Source organism: Pelobates fuscus, chromosome 2 (genome assembly GCF_036172605.1).
Source record: "Pelobates fuscus isolate aPelFus1 chromosome 2, aPelFus1.pri, whole genome shotgun sequence".
NCBI lineage: Eukaryota > Metazoa > Chordata > Amphibia > Anura > Pelobatidae > Pelobates > Pelobates fuscus.
In genome coordinates, this window is record NC_086318.1 from 167,024,884 (window position 1) to 167,050,947 (window position 26,064).

Sequence of the window (26,064 nt, forward strand, 5' to 3'; positions counted from 1 at the left end):
ACTGATCTGGGAATGTAAGGGACTTTTTAATGTGAAAATGACAATATGCAGAATCATAAATGTTGCTGTAAAGTGACGTATGAATGTATGAACCAGAACGTGTGATTCAAAACCGAAAGTCTTGTGAGACGTATATGCCGTGTTCTTGAATACTCGTGTTACGTCGTCTGAGTGTGTCAAGAAAAAGGCCTGAGTTTGTAAATGCCATGTGAAATTATGTGAAATGACAATCTATGCAGAAAATGTTGTGACGTATGAGTGGTTGAACCAATGCGTGTGATTCAACCCGAAACCCTCTGTGGAAGGTAGGACCGTGTTCTTATATACTCGTGGTATTTCGTATGAGTATGATAAGAAATGACCTGAATAGTTAGTGCCATGTAATCGTAGTGTACATGGTTGTAATAACATCATATCTCCATTATACTCTTAGAAAATAGGACCGTGTCCTTGAGCTTGTGGTATGTTGTACGAGCATGACAGAAAAAGGAGCCGTAATGTAGGCTAACCATAACTGTTGTATAACAGGATGTTATACTAATATATCCCAATTTAATAATATATCCTGAGCCCTCACTTAAGTATAATTTATAACACATGAATAGGGAGGATATGCTTTAAACATCATATGTATATAAAATACAGTCTGTGTGTGTGTGTATGTATAAAATAGATGAAGTATCAAGATGAAAATATATATACAGAGGTACTTAATAAAAGACTATAATTAAGCTTATTTACCAGGATAATTGCCAAGTACAGAAAATTTTATAAGGATAAATAGAAACATGGTAACATACTGTGAATACTGAATAAGGATGCATACGATTGCTACATACACGGTACATAGGTTTCCGGAAACCAGAGGGTTAATTCGCCTGTGACTTGGCCGTAAAGCGTGCGGCCGTAAAGTAAGGCCGTGAAAAATCGCGATGCCGTGGGAAGTGATCCAGGCGACGGACTTACGTTTTTGAAGACCTGAGGACTCAATCAACAATGAAGACCGGGTTTTTGTGCGTGGCTGGCCGGGAGGAAATACCTGAAAGGAGTTCCTGGACACAGCTAACACCAACGAAACCCAGAGTTTTCCCGAAAGCAAGATGGCGCCGTCCGTGAACCGGAAGTGGATTCCGGATGCAGCGCTGACCTCGGACGGTATGGAGCCAGGTAAGGGGTGTCCCTTAAGTAGGTAGAAGGTGAGTCATACGCCCCTCCCACAATTACAGGCCAAAAGGCCTTAATACATATGATATATATACATGTATTATATCTATATATAATATATGTATATGTATCATATATATAATGTCATATTAAGTGTATTTTTATATTTATATATACGTATATTAATATAAAAATACACTTATATTTAAATTACACACGAATATATACAATATATATAATTGCTATATATATGGTATATATATTATTATAAAATACAAATAATATGTTAATAAAAATAAATAACAAAAAAAAAATAGTTTTTAATAATTAAAAAAAAATATTTATATATGCAATTTTATTCTAACAGTATTTTGATATATATATATATATATATATATATATATTTATATCAAAATATACTTAGAATGTAATGATATATATATCTATGTATAAATAAATAAATAAAAACAATACGAAATATACATATGTCCATATACATAATTACATAAATAATTTCATAAATATACACGTAGACGTCAAATATATAAATATGTATATATATTAAAATTCTACATGTGTATTTATGTAATATTTTTACCTAATTAAGTAATTTTAATGATTGCAATTTGAGGGACCTGCCTGCCAACCCAGGCCGAAAGTCCAGATAATTTAATTTGCTAGCACTGTGTTTAACCCTGTAACTTTCTATGACACCCTAAAACCTGTACATGGGGGTACTGTTTTACTCGGGAGACTTCGCTGAACACAAATATTAGTGTTTCAAAACAGTAAAACATATCACAGCAATGATATTGTCAGTGAAAGTGAAGTTTTTTGCATTTTTCACACACAAACAGCACTTTCACTGAGGATATTATTGCTGTGATACATTTTACTGTTCTGATACACTAATATTTGTGTTCAGCGAAGTCTCCTGAGTATAACAGTACCCCACATGTAGAGGTTTTATAGTGTTTGTGAAAGTTACAGGGTCAAATATAAGGCTTGATTTTACTTTTTTTTTATTGAAATTTGTCGGATTGGTTAGGTTGCCTTTGAGAGCGTATGGTAGCCAAGGAATGAGAATTAGCCCCATGATGGCATACCATTTGCAAAAGAAGACAACCCAAGGTATTGCAAATGGGGTATGTTCAGCCTTTTTTAGTAGCCACTTAGTCACAAACACCGGCCAAAGTTAGCGTTTCTTGCATTTTTAACACACAAACAAATATAAATGCTAACTTTGGCAAGTGTTTGTGACTAAGTGGATACTAAAAAAAACTGGACATACCCAATTTTGAATACCCTGGGTTGTCTACTTTAAAAAAATATGTACATGTTAGGTGTGTTTCGGGGATTTATGACAGATAACGGTGTTACAAGGTCACTATTGATACATTTAAAATATATATATATTGAAACAGCAATTTCCTACTTGTATTTATAGGCCTATAACTTGCAAAAAAAAGCAATAAAGCATGTAAACACTGGGTGTTTTTAAACTCGGGACAAAATGTTGAATCTATTTAGCAGTTTTTTTCATTAGCTTTTGTAGATAAGCAAAAGATTTTTCAAGTAAAAGTCCAAAAACATGTTTTTTTTTTTAATTTTTCACCATATTTTATTATTTTTTTTTAAATACAATATTGGACATAATACAAATAATGGTATGTAAAGAAAGCCCCTTTTGTCCTGAAAAAAAACAATATATAACTTGTATGGGAACCGTAAATGAGAGAGCGGAAAATTACAGCTAAACACAAACACCACAAAAGTGTTAAAACTGCTCTGGTCCTTAACGTACAAACATCGTAAAAACAGGCCGGTCCTGAAGGGGTTAAAACTAATATTTGTGTTCAGCGAAGCCTCCCAAGTATAACAGTACCCCCATGTACAGGTTCTATGGTGTTTTCGAAAGTTATAGAGTCAAATATAAGGCTTGCGTTTTAGTTTTTTCACAATTACATTTGCCAGATTGTTTATGTTGCCTTTGAGACTGTATGGTAGCCCAATAATAAGAATTACCGAAATGATGGCATGCCATTTGCAAAAGTAGACAAGCCAAGGTAATGCAAATGGGTTATGTCCAGTCTTTTTTAGTACCCACTTAGCCACAATCACTGGCCAAAATTAGCATTCATATTTGGTTTTTGCATTTTTTCCACACAAATATCAACACTCACTTTGTGACTAACTGACTACTAAAAAAGACTTTACATACCCCATTTGTAATACCTTGGGTTGTCTACTTTTGAAAAATGGTATGCCATCATGGGGGTTATTATTCCTGGGCTACCATACGGTCTCAAAGGCATCATAATTTAATGTTCTGTAATGTAACTTTCTAAGACACAATAAAACTTGTACATAAAGGGTATTGTTTTACTCGTGAGACATAACTGAATACAAATATGTGTATTTTATTGCAATAACAGCTAACATAATTATGATATTCACAGTAAAAATTTCATGCAGAACTAAAAAAAAAATAACATTTCTTTATTTATCAAATTTGTTATATTATATTCATATTAACTATTTATAATAAGGGTGGGTGCACTTAATATAAAAGAGGTTAATTATGGTTGAACAGACATATACTCAAATTCCAGGTTTTGTTGTGTTGTTAATGTTGTTAATTTGTTTTGATCAGAACATGATTGCCTCCGTCCTTAATTAATGCATGGAGTTTATTTAAAATTATATATGGAAAGTTTTCAGATCATGAAATATTTGTAGATAGTATTTGTGATAATACCTGTGAATTGGGGATTAACAGCACAATTAAAAACAAATTAGTACATGCTAGCAGGTGAAATTTACATCAAACCTTGAGAATCAGGAATAATTAAGCTGAAATAAAGTCTTAGCTAGTTTTTCCTACTTAGGATATTTCTGAATTGTCTACTACTGTCATTCTGCAACAGTTATATGAAGCCGTAAATATCCCATGGTTCAGGAGAGAGCAGGCAATGTATAGCCTGGGGCTATACAAAATAGTTAGCTTTTTTGGCACTTAGTTATCAAAATTACCTGGGCAGCATGACAGAGCATTTGCAGAGATTTGTAAATGCTTATGAGAAACAGACTCAGAGTAGTACATTTAAAAGACTACTTCACACTTCCAAACTCTCCCCCCGAAATATTTTTTTTTCAGTTTATTTTGCATGCATATTTTTATGCATGTATTCATTGGGAGTATAGTCTAAAAGAGATTACAAACGTTCAGTCTCTTTACATCGAAATAACCAGAGGCTTCTCATCGAGAAGCCTCTGACTTGGTCCTTACATGCACCATTGCATGTGACCTGCTGAAGCTGGTCTGAGGTCTGTTAGGAAGGGCGGATGATGGCTAAATTACGTTTGGGGTATGGAGTGGTGCTTTAAGGGAAACATGTTTTTGAATCTGATAAATGAGACTTTCATGCTTATTACTTCATTGCAAGCAATGACAAAGTGACAGCAAGGTAAATTTTAAGATGGTGGGGTGCCAGACTCCTTCCCCAGAATTGTACGCCTCCCTATACAGTACAGAGATACTCATACAATACAGAGAACTGAGCATAATACAGATATGTGCATACAATAAAACAAGTTGAGCACAACATAAAGATATTTATATAATACATAGAGTACAATACAGAAATAATCATACCACACACAGAGCTGAGAACCAAGATATACAGAGATATAATACACAGCTGCGCACAATACAAAGATACCTAAACAATACACAGAGTTGGGTAGACAAAAGAGATACCTGTGATGAACTGGCCTTCGACATAAGCTCCTGGAGTAGCCTGCTAGCTAGCCTCCTGCCCCAGGACTATGGGCCATGGAAAGGACCTGTAAAAAGACTTGTTTCATGGGGTTTATTTGTACTGTTCGGGAACCTAACAGACTCACAAACTGTGGACCACCTCTGTGCTTGTTAACCCATATTGACCTCTCCTGACACCTCAATCATCGAGGGTTCTAATTGTTCGGCTTGATGGCCGCCGTTCGTATGCACGAACACGTGGGAACTGAGTTAGCTGTCATCTTGTTTGCAAGAATGCAGGCAGCGGTGTTCGGTCATCGAGTTCATGGAACTACAATCGGACACTGCAGAACTTTGACGAAGGCCTGCTTCTGATCCACAGGTCAGGAGAGCGCCGTTCAGTAGGTTTATTTGTATGAACCATACGAACAAATGCTTTCAACAAGTCAGAGGATGTGTTCGGTAACTCCCGAAAGTGACCAGCCGTGACCAATGAATCCCTGGAACTAATTTTGGCAGACGCCTTATTTACGGTCAATCGACACTTTACCCTGGTGGCAATTCGGCTGTGTTCATGGGATCTGAGCGCTGTTCAGACAACTCAGATCCAAGAAATCCAGGGATGTAATATTTATGGGGGTTCCTGTATGTTTTATGTATCTTGTTATGTGTTTTTATATTTTGTCTTTTAGGCCGAGTCATGCTGACACCGGTATTTGTAACCATTTTATGTTGTGGGAGTGTTTGTGGGAGTGCGGTCTCCACTAACACCCTCGCAGCAGAAGAGCTGGTCTCCGGACAGAGCACAGTTGGCCACTGCCCTACTTGTTCCCTTCTCCATGAGCCGGACTACAAGTGAGCTAACCCAGCTGAAACGCTGGCTACGGGGCAGAGCGTGGCTGGCTTGTGCCCACTAAGCACCGACAGCCACATGAATTATGGGCCTTGAAAGGACCTCTAAAAAGACTTGGTTCGTGGGGTTTATTTGTACTGTTCGGGAACCGAACAAACTCACGAACTGTGGACCACCGCTTGTTAACCAATATTGACCTCTCCTGAGTCATCGAGGGTTCTAATTGTTCGGCTGGGTGGCCGCCATTCATATCCACGCACACGGGGGAACTGAGTTGTCAGCCATTTTGTTTGCAAGAATTCAGGCAACGGTGTTCGGTGGTCGAATGCATGGGACTGCAATCGGACAATGTTACTCCCGAACACCGCTGAACTTTCATGAACACCTGCTTCTTATCCACACAGGTCAGGAGAGCGCCATTCAGTAGGTTTATTTGTATGCACCATACAAGCAAATGCTACCAACAAGCCAGATTATGTGTTGGGTAACTCATTCATGTGGAACTCCCCAAAGTAACCGCCCGCTACCATTGAATCCCTGGAACTAATTTTGGCTGATGCCTCGTGTAGTCAATCAAAACTTTGCTCCGGTGGCAATTCGACTGTGTTCGTGAGATCTGAGCACTATTCGGACAGCTTGGGCGCTCAGATCCAAGATAGCAGGGGATGTAATATTTATGGGGGTTCCGATATGTTTTATGTATCTTTTTATGTGTTTTTTATATTTTACCTTTTATGTCAAGTCATGCTGACACTGGAATTTGTATCCATTTTGTGGGCGTGTTGTGGGAGTGTTTGTGGGCATGTATACTGTATCCCTGAATTGCAAAAAAGACTGCCGTATGGCCTGAATAAAGACTTTCCTGTTGTACCCTTCATCTAATCTAGGCTGATGTTTGGGTATACGTCTGATGAACCGCTGGATGTACTTGTATGCTGCATCTTGATTCTGGAAAACGTACAAATCAGTCCCCTAAACTGCGAACTATAATAAGTACCTAGCACTTTGGGAGGAACCGAACGAACGGGTATATGAAATACCAGCGTTTGTTACAATACCTAAACAACAGGTTGAGCTGAGTAAAATAAGGAGAAATTGCATATGATGATACAGGTGAGGATGTGGCAGCTTTATGAGTAGAAATATACATAGGATGAAAGAGGAATATGTTACAAGCCCCCTCACATTTATACTGATGGAGAAGAGCAACTACTATCTTACGTTAATAAGGCTGCACATCTGGGTAATTAGTTAATCATTGGAGATTTTAATTATACAGACACTGATTGGGCCAGAGAGAATAGTAGTACAGTTAATGAAAACATGTTTTTGAATCTGATAAATTAGACTTTCATGCCAAAAGTAGTAGCAGCACCAACTAAAATAGATGTTTGGATTTTGTCATGACTAATAATGTTCAGCTATTATCAAACATTTGAAAAAGGGGGTACTTGGGAAATAGTGACCATGATATGGTGTCATTTAACATTAACAAAAAAACAAACAAAAAACATTTGTATGAGCTGCACAAAAACCTCTTAATTTAAAAAGGCTAATTTCTACAGGACTTTCCAACAAATTGACGGGCAGGAACTATTTGCTGACAAAAGTACAGAGGATAAATGCAAGGTCTTTAAAATTATTACAAAAATACAAAAGTGCATTTTTCAAAACATGCCATTAGGAAATAAATATAAAAGAAGCACATTAAATCCAATGTGTGTTAGTAAAAAGGGTCAGTCAAATAATAAAAGACTAAAAAAGTCAGAACATCTTATAACAAATATAAACATGCCAATGGGGCTTGTAAAAAGGTAGATAGGCTAACATTGAAAATTAAAAACTCAGAGCCAAAGAGAGCAAGACTAACTTCAAAAGTTTTTTTAAATTAATACATTAATGCCAAAAAGGTTAAGAGTTAGTATTAGTCTATTGGAATCTGAGATGGGTGTGTTAATCAAGGAGGATCAGAACAAGGCAAAAGAATGTATTGCTGTAGATTTTCAAATCCCTGTTACAAAAGTCTTACAGCAAACATGTGATTGGTTAGCAAAGGATAATGTGTAATTAAATAAAGTTAATGGAAACAAAGCCCGAGGGCCAGATGGCATTCACCCACGCGTATTAGGTAGCTTAGTGAAGATAAATCCAGATCACTCTTCTTCATTTTTCTTTTATTCTTTTATTCTTTTATTTCAGGATTCTTTTATCTTCCTTCCATGATCTCATCTTCTGTAGTGCTCCTGCTATGATAACTTTAGCTTTCAATTAAATATTGCTTCAGTTTTGAAACATGTCAGTTACTCCATTAGCTCTCTATAATTTTGCCTCTTTATGGATCACTGTTAAGACTCCACCTTGAATATGCGTTGAAATTGCAGAAACAGAAAACGTGCAGAGGTGAGCTACAAAACTATTAAGTGGATGGAAAACATTAGTTAGGATGAAAGGCTAGAAAAACTCAATGTGTTTTCTTTAGAAGTAGGGATATAGCAACATACAAATATATACACGTCAGTACAAAACGCAATGTGCTGACCTGTTCATTAGCAGGAATTCTTTACGGTAAGATCAATAAAGATATGGTATTCTATACCCAAAGAGGTTGTATTATTAGATTTTTTTTAGATACTTTAAAAAAAGGCTCGGATGATTTTTTTGTGTAAACAAAATATTCAAGAATATTGATATACATGCAAACATGTTGTTGATTCATGGAGAAATCGGATTATGGAGTCAAGAAGGAATTTTCTTCCCTTTTGGTGGCATAATAGTAAATGGCTTCAATTGGATTTTTTTGCCTTCTCTTGGATCAGCAGCATATAAGAATGGGCTTCAGGGTTGAACTTGATGGACTTTAGTTTTTTTTCATTCTAGAAAACTATGTAGCACAATAGAGCATGACACAGTATAGATAAACGAATTACTATCCCACACAGCCAGGATCACTGTGACAGAACTGCAATAGAAAGAAACTATAAGTCCTTGTGAAATGCTTTAGCTCCCTGCCTGTTTATATTCCTAGCCCTCTTTTAGCTCTCCCTTACATGATCTCATCTTCAGTAGTGCAACTTCTATGATAACTTCAGCTTTCTATTAAATATTGCTGCGGATTTAAACAAGTCAGCTATTAGCTATCAGCATATAGTGTGCACATAGTTAAAAAAAATCAAGATGTTAATTGAGTCCAACCATGTCAGGTACTCTTGACTCACTATTAGCTCTTAGCACACAGTGTACACTTGGTTAAACCTTATTACCTTTGCAGCTGGCAAAATAATTAATACGCAGTGGTAATATAGAGCCAAGATATAGCTGTCATTGTTAACAGCAGCAGAAATCATTACAGATTAAAACAGACTGAAATCTGAATCAGATCAGTCCTTAGAGTCACAGCCCCAGTCCTGAGGTTTGAAGTTTCAAATTTTTTCAACTAGCCACAGTATGAATGTCTCAGGTATCAGCTGTAGAGTGACTGAACACTTTAAAGAAGATGGTGAGTGTATGCAGTAGGAGATTTTAAAACTATTAGTGACAGGCAGCACAGTGCTCTGTGCCAGAAATGTCATCCTATCCTTGTCACTCTTGGGCTTCCATTGCTTTATATATATTATTTATACATTTGAGTAAATGTCATTGCTTAATCAGCCATCAAACAGTCACTACAACTATTGGAGGAGAAAACAATATATTATACACATACATTAGGCAGGGGCCAGGAGCTGCTGCATCCATGTTCTTTCTATGTTACTTACTATGTTGCTTACTTCTTGCTTCTATTTCCTGTGGGCACAATAACCCCACCCGCAGGTGTTTTCAACCAATGACAGTCCCTGAGTAGAGAGGACAATATAATGCTTCCCCTCATAAGCAGCTGGCTCTGCTGACTGAATGGCAGCTCAGAGGAAATTCCTTCTTAAAAGACACTATGCATGTGCAAAACCTGCTGAAACAGGGCAAACCAGACCCCTTTTTGGCATGACAAGATGTCCTCAAGTAAGCTTCTCCAAACAGCTACAACTGTGAGGAAGTCCCACAGAACTGAAACCTATTACAGATTTAAAGAAGCAATTTGTTCCCCATTTCTGTTGGCTTACCACCTTCCCCTACAGTAAATACATTTTAGTGTTTCTAAACTACTGCAAATGTTTTTTTTTCTCCACATAAAAATTCATGGGGCACTGCCTACTATGGATGAGCCTTCACTGCATGACAAATAGTGTGTTATGAACACCATGCACACTGTCTTGTTTCACTCTTTGGTCACTTAAAAACTCCTCCACGGATCTCATACATACTTATCATAGTCTGGTGACCTGGTTGGTCTTAGATACTGCAGTCCACCAGGAACTATTCCAGTGACCCAGTACGGGCCTAGAGAACATTTTAACTGTGACCAACCTGCCAAGCACATATCTATAAAGTGCAAAGACATTGCCTCACTATTGCAGTACCCCAGGCATTCCAACACACCTCCTGCTGGTGTAGTCCACAGTTTAAAATTGTGAGGTTGCAGTCCACAGTCATTCCACATCCATGTGTTTATTCCACTGTCGAGGGTTACACTGTAGAGATATACCCCCCCCCCCCCCCCAATAATTATTTCAATAAGCTAATTCATCTCACCAATGATATTTGAAAATGGATCTGACAGGGCCTAAATTAAACAAATATGTTCTCAAAGGGTGTGTTTTTTTACCTTTAAGACGTAACCTCATAGATATCATTTTCTTGGCTTGGCAATGCCATAACTACAACCTGAGAGAACACACATATAACATACAAGCAATAGAAGAAAAAAATTGAAAACATTAGTATCAACATGATTAACTCTCTAGGACATAGTTTAGCTAAGAAGACAAGTAAACTGGAGATGATGTGTTTGCTCAATAACTTACATAGATAGAGAGTAAAACTTTCAGGATCACTCAGATCTCTTCTTCAGGCAAAATATGTAATTATATTTAAATTGAAAATAGATAAAAGACACACACTAAAAAGCAAGCGTGCAGAAATTTCACCATAATTATTATATTATTTCTCAAAGAGCATCTCTAGTGGGAACAAAAAACACTTTGATTACTGAATCTAAAGCTACTGCTATGCCGTGTCAAAAAGTGATTAAAAAAATTAATTAATTATTTTCAGTAGTTAAACTGATGCATTAATGTCCAATATTTTGTTATGTCTGTGTGTAGAAAAGTTTGTGTAAACTGTGTAATCCCCTCCAATGCAACATTAACAAGAACAAAATAAATACTTCCTTGGCTTATGAGTATGTATATGGCAAAAAGGATGCAGTATTAAATAAAATAAACTTTGTTTATTTACCAGGGGGTATAAAAAAACTGCACTGCTGCTGAATTCTGTTACTTTCAGAAGTCAGTTCAAAGAGCCATCATATTTAATAGCATACATCAAAGGCTGGATTCTGACTGCTATGTAGCTCAGCCAATGGTTTTAGAAAGAAATTAATCAATTCTGTAGAAAAAAATACATACAAATAAAAGAGTACTGACATGAAATGACTGAAAATCTTCTTTTTCTGCCCTCCCCACGCCCAGTAAAAAGAAATCCAACACCCCCCAAAAAAATAATAAATAAAATAAACAACAATTATGGCTTGATGAAAATTACCCTGTTTGTAAATAATAAAATTCTGGAAAAAAAAAAAGAAAAACTGACAAAGAGCTCCATGCAGAGTAAGTATTGGAGATATGAAAGGCCTGTATAAACTAACCAATCACAGAGTGTCATGTTTTTGAGAGGTATGTCATGTTTTTGCAAAACTTGCCAGAGTTGTGTATACATATATACATACAAAAAATGATAGGAGTTGCACTCCAGCCTTCCACAAGTGTCTGCCCGGTGCTCGGCTGCACAAATGTATAGCGTTTAGAAAAAAGCCAGCACTCAAGGACTTTCAGTTGTCAAAAGTAAAAACCTTTTATTCTATAGGGTGAAATACATACAAAAATTTACAGTATGTACGCTTCATTGACGATATTCTAAACCTTTGGAAGGGTTCGACTATGGAGGCCAGTATGTACGCTTCATTGACGATATTCTAATCCTTTGGAAGGGTTCGACTATGGAGGCCGAGCAGTTTGTGAAGGACATCAATGATTTGCCTTGTCCTATTAAAGTCACGGCCAATATCAACTATACAATTGTACAGTATTTAGATTTGGAGATTTTCATTGAGAAGGGCAGAATTGAGTATCAACTTTACTCTAAATCCACGGACAGAAATACCATACTCCATTTTTCAAGTGCGCACCCTGAACACAGCAAAAAATCGTTACCATACACCCAGTTTCTTCGAGTTTTTCGGAATAATTCCCGGGCCGAACGTGCTGAGAATCAAGTAGAAATTATGTACAATAAATTCCTCATGAGGGGATATAATCGCCATACAATTGACACAGCGCTATGCAAAGCAAGATTGGAGATTGAGAATACTACGAGCACCCAGCAACAACCAAAGGCACCTAGATTGACTTTCCCTATGAAGTTCAACTCGGCTAGCACCAAATTGGTTCAAGCTGTGAAGAAGAACTGGAATATCCTGACGGGAGATCCAACTCTACCAACAGCTTTCTCTAAAAATCCAATGATTTGTTACAAAAGGGAGAGAAATTTGCGAGACTTGTTAGTCCGCACTGACCCAGAACAGAGCTATCTGCGGGATCAGAATACATTTCTCAATCCGGGATGTTTTCGCTGTTTAGGATGTGTCACGTGTGGGCACCTGATTCCCACAAAGTCTTTTGTTCATCCACATTCTCAGAAGAAATACTTGATTCGACATCGTATCTCCTGTAAAACTGACGATGTCATTTACAAATTGTCATATCCCTGTGGATTAAACTACGTTGGGAAAACAGACACACAACTATGTGAAAGAATAAGGGGGCACCGCTCGAGTATATGTACGGCAATTAGAGATGGCTATACTGACAAACCGGTGGCACGTCACTTCCTTGAACAGAAACATCCTTTGACATCACTTGTGCATTGCCATCAATCATATTCCACTATCTAGAAGAGGAGGAAATCGATCCACAGCACTATTACGAAAAGAGGCATTCTGGATTCGAGAACTTAACACCTTGGCCCCTTTGGGCCTTAATGAGAAATTATCATATATATCTTTTCTGTGATTCTGGATTTGAGAACTTAATATCCTGGCCCCTTTGGGCCTTAATGAGAAAGTATCATATATATATTTTCTGTGATTGGATAAGCTACCTTATTTATTTTAACTTAAATGAGTGACTTAAATTAACTTAAATGAGTGAAATGAGTGATGCGCAACCATTATTGCCAGAGGATGTAGATAACAGGGATAGGTCTCAGTCAGGCAGCATTACACACATGGATGTACGGTTGTCAGGATCGGGTCAGGGATCCAACACGCAAAGTACAAACAGGTACAGGGTACGTATACCGGACCTTAGAATGGCCGGACTAACGTACATAGAGTATAGAGAATGGTCAGAGACAAGCCGAGGTCGAGGGAACGAGAGGACAGGTAAGCGAGTAACAAGCCGGGTCAAGGATAACAGAGGTAAACAGAGTAAGTCAAACAAGCCGGGTCGTAACCAAAAGGATAACTGAAAAACACCAGATCACTGTGTGACTAGACAGGCTAGAACCACGACAGGGCAATGAGCAACAGGGCGAAGTATGTTTAAATACCCTGGCTAGAGAGGATAGACACGCCTCCGACAAGTCCTGATTGGTCTCCAACGGATTGAGTGACAGGTCGTTCCGGATTGGCGTCATGACGTCGGTCTCCGGGCACCATGCTACATAAGGAAGTAACTCCCTCGCGGCCGGCGTCTATGTGAACGGGTCGACCGCGAGGAACAGGAGAAACATGGCGTCCGGACGGATAAACGTCTAAGTCTCTACCTCTCTCGGAGGTAGAGACCTCAGGTACCCTGACAGTACCCCCCCTCTCAGATACGCCCACCGGGCGGAAGGAACCGGGACGAGATGGGAAGCGGGAGTGATACGCCCTGCGGAGACGAGGAGCATGAAAATCTTCTTGAGGTACCCAACTCCTCTCTTCAGGACCATAACCCTTCCAATCGACCAGATATGTAAGGACCAATATAACGGGGAGCGAACTTCATGGAGGGCACTTTTAAACGGATGTTCCTTGTGCTCAGCCATACCCTATCACCTGGAACAAAGACCGGAGCCGCCCTTCTACGTTTATCAGCGTGTTTCTTAACCAGCATAGAGTTGTGCATAAGGATTTGTCGAGTTTGGTCCCACAACTTCCTCAAATTGGCCACATGAACATCAACCGACGGCACCCCCTGGGAAGGAGAAGCCGAAGGAAGAATAGACGGATGAAAGCCATAATTCATGAAGAAGGGGCTTGAATGAGTAGAATCGCAGACGAGATTGTTGTGTGCAAACTCCGCCCAAGGAATCAAACCGACCCAATCGTCCTGGTGTTCGGAAACAAAACATCGTAAATATTGTTAAATTTTCTGGTTGGTACGTTCAGCAGCTCCGTTAGACTGAGGATGATAGGCAGAAGAAAAGTTCAACTTGATACCTAGTTGTGAACAGAAGGCCCTCCAAAATCGGGAAATAAATTGAGAGCCTCTGTCAGATACAATTTGGGAGGGTATCCCATGTAGACGAAAAATCTCCCTAGCGAATATCTCTGCCAATTCGGGAGAAGACGGTAGTTTAGGCAGAGGAATGAAGTGAGCCATCTTAGTGAATCTGTCAACCACGGTGAGAATAACAGTCTGTTTTTTAGAGATAGGTAGATCGACAATAAAGTCCATGGCCAAACAGGACCATGGTTTCTCTGGAACCTCTAAGGGATGCAGGAGTCCACAAGGGAGTGTATGGGGTTGTTTGGTTTTAGTACAAACCTCACAAGCAGCGATGAAATCTTTAGTATCTTTACGTAAAGCAGGCCACCAGAAGTCTTTGGAGATCAAAGCAAATGTTTTGCGAATACCAGGATGTCCCGCCATCTTGCTGTTATGGAGACACTGCAACAGTTCCAGTTGAAGAGCAGGAGGAACGAAATGTCGACCCGCAGGAGTCTGTTTAGGTGCTAGATGTTGCAGCTTAATGATCTTGGCCAGTAACGGGGAGTGAATCCTGAGATTCGTATTAGCAACAATATTGCATTTCGGAACTATAGAAGAAAGAACCGGTTCCGGTATAGTAGAAGGTTCATATTGGCGAGATAAAGCATCGGCTTTAGAGTTCTTAGAACCAGGTCTGTAAGTCAGCACATAATTAAAGTGAGTCAGGAATAAGGACCAACGCGCTTGCCTAGAAGACAGACGCTTGGCCTCCCCAATATAGGACAAGTTTTTGTGGTCCGTCAAAATAGTAATAGGGTGTAAGGTCCCCTCCAATAAATGTCTCCACTCCTTTAAGGCTTTAATGACCGCTAACAGTTCCCTGTCTCTGATGTCATATCTGCTCTCAGGACCAGAAAGTTTCCTGGAAAAAAAACTACACGGGTGAAGTGGTTTATCTACCCCTAACCTTTGTGACAGAACCGCACCTACTCCTGTCTCAGAGGCATCGACCTCGAGTAGAAACGGCAAAGTCGTATCAGGATGGACTAAAATTGGAGCAGAGGCAAGCCGAGGTCGAGGGAACGAGAGGACAGGTAAGCGAGTAACAAGCTGGGTCAAGGATAACAGAGGTAAACAGAGTAAGTCAAACAAGCCGGGTCGTAACCAAAAGGATAACTGAAAAACACCAGAGCACTGTGTGACTAGACAGGCTAGAACCACGACAGGGCAATGAGCAACAGGGCGAAGTATGTTTAAATACCCTGGCTAGAGAGGATAGACACGCCTCCGACGAGTCCTGATTGGTCTCCAACGGATTGAGTGACAGGTCGTTCCGGATTGGCGTCATGACGTCGGTCTCCGGGCACCATGCTAGATAAGGAAGTAACTCCCTCGCGGCCGGCGTCTATGTGAACGGGTCGACCGCGAGGAACAGGAGAAACATGGCATCCGGACGGATAAACGTCTAAGTCTCTACCTCTCTTGGAGGTAGAGACCTCAGGTACCCTGACAACGGTGTGATGATGATGATGTTGTACCCGCTGCTGCTTCCTTTGCTGAGTTTTCAGATACAAGTGAAGCGGTTGATGATGACAATGCGTCCGTGGATGTCACGTGGGTGCCCGCTAGAAGAGAAGAAGAACAGGGGGAAAGTTCAGATTGGGAGACAGAGAGGAGGAGGAGACGAGTTGGAAGCAGGGAGGTCGTCGCAAGGAGCTAGTGGCACAGCCAGACAGCATGCATCGGCACCCGGAGTCAGCCAAACACCACGCCAATCAACGCATGCTGTTGCCACCACCAGAATGCCGTCATTGCAGAGCTCAGCAGTGTGACATTTTTTTTGTGTGTCTGCCTCTGACAACAGCGATGCCATTTGCAACCTGTGCCAAAAGAAACTGAGTCGTGGGAAGTCCAACACCCACCTAGGTACAACTGCTTTGCGAAGGAACATGATCGCACATCACAAATGCCTATGGGATCAACACATGAGTACAAGCAGCACACAAACTCAAAGCCGCCATTCTCCTCCTGGTCCAGCATCTTCAGCCATGTTAACCACTGCTGTCCTCCTTGCCCCCTCTCAACCATCCGCCCCTCCGTCTCTCGCCTTGAGCAGTTCCTGCTCATCTGCCCACAAAGGGGAAATCAGAACATAATAAATAGATATATCTGCGGATCTAAAGGAGACTCAAAACTCTGTTCGAAATATAAGATGAGTGGTGCCACTCTATCATCTCATAAAAAGATGAAAAATAGAAATACAATGAAAATAGAATGAAATAGATAGAGATGATAGAGTGGCACCACTCATCTTATATTTCGAACAGAGTTTTGAGTCTCCTTTAGATCCGCAGATATATCTATTTATTATGTTCTGATTTCCCCTTTGTTTATATTATCATTATGTATATTCTTTTTTTATATTGTTATTATATACATGCTGATTGATCATGAGTATACAGGTCTCTCTTCTACGAGCTCGGGCCATCAGTGGGCGTTTTTTTTTCTCCGCTCATTACTGTCCTAATCTCTTAGTGTTTCCTGCCATATGCGTTCCACGGTTGGAACGCAGGAATATACGCGACGTCATGCGTTCCACCGTTGGAACACGGAAGTACAAGCATGCCCGGAAGAACGTACGACGCACGACGTCCATCTAAGTTTGCCCAATGAGAGAGCGTATAGAGAAACCCGGAAGTGTCCGTTTCCGCGTTTTTTTCCAAAGGATCTAACAGAAATCACCTGGACCATCAGATATATAACAAGGACTGTTTGGAACAGCACTCACATCCCTGAAGAAGTCTCCACAAGACGAAACGCGTTGGATTGAGTATTTATACTTATTTATTTTATTTTATTATTGTATTAGTTTTTATTTACCATTTGTTCCTGTATTTTATACGGTACGATCAGCAATATTCCATCTGCATCGTTTATCCATTTACCATCTTGGTCCACTTATTAGTGGAGATATGCTCGCTGATTGTTACCTTTATGTAAGTACAATCAGTGAAATAAACTTTTGATAATTTTATACAGTACTACTCTATGTATCTCTCTTTTCTGCCTATTTTGAGGATTTAACATTTGGAAGATTTGCACCGTGCATGCCATACAGCGAATCGCTACAAACACCCTTAAAGGGAGATAAGCGCAGAACGACTATCCCTGTTGTAAGTTCTCTACCTCCTGGATACTTGATTTTTTGTCCATACATACTTCACCATATTATTTTATTTATGTTTTAGATCTGGTACAAGATCCCGCCCTGTCTTAAGGTTGTATCCTCCATTTTGGCGTGCTATCCCTCTTATATAGCGTATATTGCTTGTTTAGCCATATTTGCTATTTTTTGTTTCTGTATTACTTATTATTGAGTGAGTGAGGTACACTCTTGGTGATAGCACATCTTTTATCTCTATTGTTGGATTAACGCTATAGTACACACATTCTGTATTTCTTTGTCTGAACTCTTAGCCCGCCAGCTTTTACCATACAACCTGGTGGAGTGTGAGGCGTTCCAAAATTTTTTAGCTATTGGGACACCGCAGTGGAAGGTACCCGGACGAAATTTCTTTGCACAAAAGGCAATCCCCAACCTGTACTCGATTGTGCAAAAGGAAGTAATGGCATGTCTGGCACACAGTGTTGGGGTAAGGGTCCATCTGACCACTGATACCTGGTCTGCAAAGCATGATCAGGGCAGGTATATCACCTACACTGCGCATTGGGTAAACCTGCTGACGGCTGCCAAGCATGGAATGCGTGGCTCTGCAGAGGAGTTGGTGACACCGCCACGACTTGCAGGCAGGCCTGCTGCCACCTCCTCTACTCCTCCTACTCCATCCTCTTCCATAACCTCCTCGGCTGAGTCCTCTTCTGCTGCTGTGTCTTGCTCCACATCAACGGCACCCCCTAGCTCCCCAGGTACTATTCCACATCCCGGATACGCCAGTGTCACGCCGTCTTGGGGTTGACTTGCCTGAAAGCAGAGAGTCACACCGAACCAGCACTCATGTCTGCCCTGAACGCACAGGTGGATCAGTGGCTGACTCCGCACCAACTGGAGATCGCCAAAGTGGTTTGTGACAACGGAAGAAATTTGTTGGCGGCATTGAATTTGGGCAAGTTGACACATGTGCCGTGCATGGCACATGTGTGTAATCTGATCATACAACACTTTGTGCATAAGTACCCAGGCTTACAGGACGTCCTGAAGCAGGCCAGGAAGGTGTGTGGCCATTTCAGGTGTTCCTTCACGGCCATAGCGCACTTTTCAGATATCCAGCGGCGAAACAACATGCCAGTGAGGCGCTTGATTTGCGACAGCCCGACACGTTGGAATTCAACACTCCTAATGTTCGACCGCCTGCTCCAACAAGAAAAAGCCGTTAACGACTATTTGTATGACCGGGGTGCTAGGACAGCCTCTGCGGAGCTGGGAAATATTTTTCCACGTTACTGGACGCTCATGCGCAATGCTTGTAGGCTCATGCGTCCTTTTGAGGAGGTGACAAACCTAGTCAGTCGCACCGAAGGCACCATCAGTGACATCATAACATTTGTTTTATTCCTGGAGCGTGCCCTGCGAAGAGTGCTGGATCAGGCCGTAGATGAGCATGAAGAGGAAGAGATAGAGTTGTGGTCACCATCACCACCAGAAACAGCCTTATCAGCATCGCTTGCTGGACCTGCGGCAACGCTGGAAGAGGATTGTGAGGAAGAGGAGTCAGAGGAGGAATGTGGCTTTGAGGAGGAGGAGGAAGACCAACCACAACAGGCATCCCAGGGTGCTCGTTGTCACCTATCTGGTACCCGTGGTGTTGTACGTGGCTGGGGGGAAGAACATACCTTCAGTGAGATCCCTGAGGACGAGGAACGGGACATGAGTAGCTCGGCATCCAACCTTGTGCAAATGGGGTCTTTCATGCTGTCGTACCTGTTGAGGGACCCTTGTATAAAAAGGCTGAAGGAGAATGACCTGTACTGGGTGTCCACGCTACTAGACCCCCGGTATAAGCAAAAAGTGCCTGAAATGTTACTGAATTACCGCAAGTCGGAAAGGATGCAGCAGTTCCAAAATAAATTAAAAAGTATGCTTTACACAGCGTATAAGGGTGATGTCACAGCACAACGGGAATCTAACAGGGGAAGAGGTGAAAGTAATCCTCCTCCTCCCACGACCACGCCGGCAAGGACAGGATGCTTTACAGATGTGTTGTTGATGGAGGACATGTGGAGCTTTTTAAGTCCTACGCATCGCCACAGCCCTTCGGGGTCCACCCTCAGAGAACGACTCGACCGACAGGTAGCAGACTACCTCGCCTTAACTGCAGATATCGACACTCTGAGGAACGATGAACCCCTGGACTACTGGGTGTGCAGGCTTGACCTGTGGCCTGAGCTATCCCAATTTGCGATAGAACTTCTGGCCTGCCCCGCTTCAAGTGTCCTGTCAGAAAGGAACTTCAGTGCAGCAGGAGGTATTGTCACTGAGAAGAGAAGTTGCCTAGGTCAAAAAAGTCTAGATTACATCACCTTTATTAAGATGAATGAGGGATGGATCCCGAAGGGACTGACAGTGTGCGATACATTCGACTAAAAAAGGCCTGATGAGGGGGACGTAACGGGGATTAAACTGATAAGAATAGTACTACTTAACACACCACTCCTATCTGGTGGCACATTAGATTGCACGCACAGTGCCCCGAATTTGAAGTAGGAGTACCGACCCAGCATCTTTTTCCATCTCCCGGTTCCTAAAATCGATGCCATATACACATCCCCTGATAGGGGATGTAACAGGGATTAAACTGATAGGAATAGTACTACTTAACACACCTTATAATAACGCAGAGAGAGGCAATGCAGAGAGAGGAGTCTGAAGAAGAGGAGTCAGAGGAGGAAGGTGGCTTTGAGGAGGTGGAAGACCAAACACAGCAGGCGTCCCAGGGGGCTTGTTGTCACCTTTCGGGGACCCTTGGTAATGTACGTGGCTGGGTGGAGGAAGAGACCTTCAATAACATCAGTGAGGACAAGGAACGGGACATGGCTAGCTTGGTATCCAACCTTGTGCAAATGGGGAGTTTGCGGTTGTGCAAATGGACTGTTTGCGGTTGTTTGCGGTGCGTTAAACGGGGAGTTTGGTCTGTCACTGTGAAGCGGGCGTAACCCTTACACTACCTGATCGATACAACATCTTACCTGATGTTTTAAAGCATGTTATTCCAAACAATTTAGGAATGTTAGGTGATTAATGCCCTTTATGGATTAAAACCAGACTCTGCATCAACTATGTAATTTTCCATGGGAGTTTTGCCATGGATCCCCCTCCGGCATGCCACAGTCCAGGTGTTAGTCCCCTTGAAACAACTTTTCCATCACTATTGTGGCCAGAAAGAGTCCCTGTGGGTTTTAAAATTCGCCTGCCTATGGAAGTCTATGGCGGTTCGCCCGGTTCGCGAACATTTGCGGAAATTCGCGTTCGCCGTTTGCGAACGGAAAATTTTATGTTCGCAACATCTCTAATCATTACATACACTCAACTGAACATTCATACACCATACTTCATTCATTCTGATGCGACAGGGGGTGGGGTTGTTCCCATTGTCTATTAAACACGCTGGTACTCTTTAGTGATTAGACACTCCTCAATAGTGAAACAATTAAGAGTGTCTAACTCATGTATCGGCTTATGTTTTCTCTTTATCCCAGATTTTGGCATATCGGTTCAACTGATTATTCTTTAAATAAAATCCTTTCTCCATTATGTACTGATGATTTATTTGGTTCAATATTTTGCGCCAATTCGGAGGCTCTTGCTTTTTCCAATATCTTGCAATACAGATTTTCACTGCTAGCATAATATGGTTTGTAAGAAAGGAGTAGGGTTTATCCCATTGAGGAGGGTCTAAGTGAAAGAGGAAGAACTGTGGGAGCACAGGGACATCTTTCCCTGTAAGTTCCATTAAGAGATCTTTAAGATTCTTTTTTAATTCTTTTAGCCCTGATCATTCCCACCAAAAGTGAGATCCTTTAGCATTGTTACACCTCCAGCATTGATCATTTTGATCACTATATCTTTTGTTTAATCTTGTTGGAACCAAATACTACCTATATAGAATCGTATAAAAGAGCTCTACCAAGCTAACACAGTGGGTGCATTGATTTAAATTATTTATGCTCTGTTTCCAATATATTATTTTAAATGATTTTTTAAATTGAGTTCCCATTTTCTAATTGGGGGTTCTTTTTTAAAAGTTTTGGACAAAAATTTTAGTGATCGAGATATTCTTTTTAGGGGATTATGGTTTCCTAGAAATACAGTAGTCTTGTTTTGTTCTATTATTTGTTTTGTGGCTAAATAATTCTTAACTCTCAAGTACATAAAAACTTCACCAGGAGATAATGAATAATTACGTTGTAATTAATGAAATTACATGAGTTTACCATTGAGATAAATGTTCAATACGTGGTTGATGCCACAGTTCCTCCAACTTTTCAGATCCATATGTCTCACATTTATTTCTAGTATTTCTATAAAAACAGATAATGCTATACCATCGATTTGATTAGTTAATTTTCTTATGTTTTTTATCATATTTAAAGTTGCTCTAATGATTGTATTCCCCATAATTTTCTCCAAAGGGCATTTCCATTCTATCCAAAAGCAATCGTAGAGTAAATCTATCTTAAACTCATAGGCTTCCATTTTCTTCCATAAATTGTCGGTATTATTGCTTGTATCCCAAGCTAAAAATGAGCTAACATACAGGCTTCAAGTAATGTAAAGATGTCTGGGAATCCCAAACCTCCATTCCTTCTTGATTTCTTAAGAAATTTATGTGAGATTCTAGGTTTTTTATATGACTAAACACATTTGGAAATTATGGATTGAAAGGAGCTCAAGATTTTTTTATTACTAACTCTTATTGAGATTGTTCTGAACAGATAAGACAACTTTGGTAGTAATTAAGCTCTAGTAGATTCCATTTTCCCTATCCAAGATAATTCGATTTTATTCCACTTTATAAAAGAGGTCCTGAATATTTCCAGTAACTTCTCCTAAATAATCAATAGATTACCTATACCAGTTGAAGTTATACATTACTTTGAGATGAGTCCTATCTAATGAAGATAAACCGAATGTCAAGATCTGGGTCTTGGTAATATTTAATTTAAGATTTGAGAGTTCCCCTGTACCCAGAGATCACTTTTATCACAGCCAGAATAGTTTCTAGGAAATTCATTAAGGTCGAGAGGGCATCTAGAAATAAAATTATCTTATGTTCGGTATGGCCAACCCTGATGCCCTGCACTTTCGGATAAGATCAGCTAAAGGCTCCATAGCCAGAATACATAGCAAGTGAGCCAAAGGGCATCCCTGCCTTGTGTCATTTTTTATGTTAAAATATTTTGACTCCATGGCCGGTCTGATACCCTTTCTGTTGCGTTTTGTATAATATAATTATGCTATCTCTGAAATTAACGATAAGTCCAAATTGTTGTAAAACCAAATCCATAAATTGCCAAAAAGGCTGCCTTATGCCTTTGGAATTAATTCTATGGATTAGGTTAAGGACTATGCTGATATTATCTGCTGCCCCTCTTTTCTTAACAAAACCCGCCTGATCTTTTAGACGATTTGATAAAATCTTTGAATAGATCTAAATGTAGTAGATTCTTTTCTGCAGACCAATACGTTTGAATGACTATCTGTTCCTGTCCAAATTAAAAATAATTAAGTTGCATGCACGCAGAAGTAAATTCACACTGAGACACAGGGTTCAGGTTAATGAAAGAACTTCGGAATGGTTTATTCAGCCCAACTAAAAAGTGGGTGCGCAGACCCTTTTAAAGACATTATTACATCACTGGAGAATTCAAGATAACAACAAGTAAACATTATTAATTGGTTTAGGTGTTATGTGGTTAGTTAAATGCCCTCCCATCAAGAGGTGGTGACATCCTTGACATGGGAGTGGACACAAGATGTAGGCGCCATCTTGTTAGCATGAGGTGTTCACTCGATGGGAGGGGTGCTTTGGAAGCCATTTTGAGTAGTTGGCACTGTTAGTTTCAAGGTTAGTTTTCAAGGTTTTTAGTAAATACACATTTTATTATTCAGCTGACACATACTTTATTCAGACCAACATGTTGCTCAGTGGCCACAATGTTTCATTCAACAGGAACTTATTGTTCCGCTGACGTACATTTCCTCCTGACAAAGCATTCTCTTAAGCTGATTTCTAGAATTCTATAATTCTACAACACTAAACATCCAGGTTTATCAAGGAAATAGGTCTATAACAAGCAGATTTAGTGGGATCTTTGCCTTCTTTTAATATAGGAAGAATGGAAGCCTGGATGTATTTCTCTGGTAACTGTACCTGCTTTAGAAGAATAGAAAATGCCCTCAATAACAATAGAGCCACTAATACCTGACATTTTTGATAAAAAATAGCCATCTGGCCCAGGAGCAACGTAAAGCCATCTGGCCCAGGAGCTTTGTTGGGTTTCAAAATATCTATTACTTCTCTGATCTCAGTTAAAGAGATTGGACTATTTAAACGCTCTAACTGGGCTTTATTTTTTGGGGGGAATTTAGACTTTTGAAAGAAAGGATTTGATTTGATGATTAGAGTGTTTATTAGAAGTTAAATTTACAATTTAGAGTAGAAGTCACTAAATGCATTTGCTATACTTGATGGGGACTAATGGATCCGATCCTCTTCAACAATTTTTTTCATATTATTTCTGTCTTACATTTGTGTTTTAGTTTATTTGTTAGAGATTTACCCGTTCTATTGTTGCTATAGTACCACTGCTGGATTATTCGTTGTATATTCTTATTAATGCTTTCAATTATTTTATCATTTATTTGTTGTCTAATTAACTTTAACTTGTTTAATAACTTATCGTCTGTGTTGTTCTTATGATGTCTTTCAGTTTCTATCAAACCTATATATAGTTGCTGCAAATTTACTCTGTTTTTGTTTTTAGTTAGAGAGCCTAATTTAATACACAATTCTCTCATAATGCAAGTAGAGAAAGACCAGAGGGTCACATCTGAAACATCCCTATTATCATTTATTTTGTAAGGTCCTCTTTGCTTCTTGCATTAATAAGTCTAGAATTTTTTCTGACTTAACAAGTTATCATTTAACCTCCATGTAGATCTAGTTTTATATTAAGTATTATTTTCAATGACCATCATCAAAGGAGCATGGTGTGACCATGTTTTTGGTCCTATATTAATACTCTTGATCTGTGGTAGTGTAATATCCCTAGTTAAAAATAAATCTATACGTGAATATAATTGATGAGTATTAGAGTAGAAAGTGTAATCTCTATTGGATTTAAAACTCACCAGCAGTCGTACAATGCATTATGCCATAACATGTTTTGAAATTTTGAAGACCCTATGTCTGTTGAAGAGGTAGTTTTTTGTTAATGTGGCTTCTATCTAAACTTGGATTAGGAACACAATTAAAGTCTCCTCCTATTATTACAGTACCCATCACCAGGTTTTCGGTCGTAGAAATTAGATTTTGTATAAATGATATTTCAGACAGTCCCCCTGCTGGCAGATCCATGTGAGAGCGATCACATGGCCCCCGGGGGCCTCACTTGCCGGAGGAGGGCTGCCTCCAGAAGAGGATCGCGGCGGAGGTAAGTACCGCCGAGGTCCTGGGGGCTTAAGCCGTTACGGCGTTCTATGCCACCGCAACCGCTTTAAAGCCCTTTAAAGCCGCGGCGGCATAGAACGCCGTAACGGCGTTAAGGGGTTAAATAAACAGCCTCTCTTTTATGGTGAATTAGGGCCTTTGGTGTTAATTGAAAGGAATTTCAAAGACATGTCACATTTTTTTATAGTTTACTATAAGAGCACTTATGCTCAATGATGAAATCCTATTTCTAAATGGCATTCGTAAAGCTACAGCAGTTCGTAAATAGCAGTTTTATTGACATACAGAATATAAACCATTAGCTATACACTTAGAGAGTATCCTACAATTCTACTGTAAGCCATACTTTACCTAGTTTTACTAAAGCACAGTTCATTATAAATATTTTATGTATTACAGTTTATAAAAAACAAACAAAAAATCCAAGTGTATATGGTGCCAACTCTAAAATACCCCCTTTAAAATAAATAGCAGCACCTTATCAGTTCATTCAGCTCTAGTTACTCTAAACAGAAAATATCAAACACAAAATAAAGTGTGCTGTGCCTTTAAACATATTGCCATCCAATTTGTGTACAGAATTGTGTTTAGCAGCAAACAAAAGTGTTTATTCAATATTGTGCAAATAACATCAACTAGTGCAATATTCTTAAAAAATTAGCAGTAATTGAGTAAACAATGTACAGTCTACCTTAAATAGAGGTACCTTGATGAGCGCAAAATGAAGCACTATATGGTCTAAGGAAACAATGCTGCAATATAAGTCATAAAGTCATAAATTGTTGCTCTTGCTGGCGGAGACTGGAAAATGTGTGTCTCATCCAGCTTCACTATAGTGAAATTATTTAGCACATGATAATACATCTTTCAGTTGCTGGTAGAGACATTGAATATGTGCCTCATGTAGCAACGAGGAAGTGAGACAAAATTTGTACAGACTCCTTTAAACAAAGGTACCTTGATGAGTTCATAATAAAGTACTATAAAAATATAGCAATATAACAAATGTTGCTAATGCTGAGAGAGGCTGGA

General features: G+C 39.7%; 1 protein-coding gene across 3 annotated transcripts in view; it reads left to right on the plus strand.

The window, feature by feature from the left end:
• The window catches only part of MLIP (muscular LMNA interacting protein), a 427,685-nt gene that overhangs the window by 98,764 nt on the left and 302,857 nt on the right, over positions 1-26,064 (plus strand). The gene's annotated exons all lie outside the window — the stretch shown is intronic.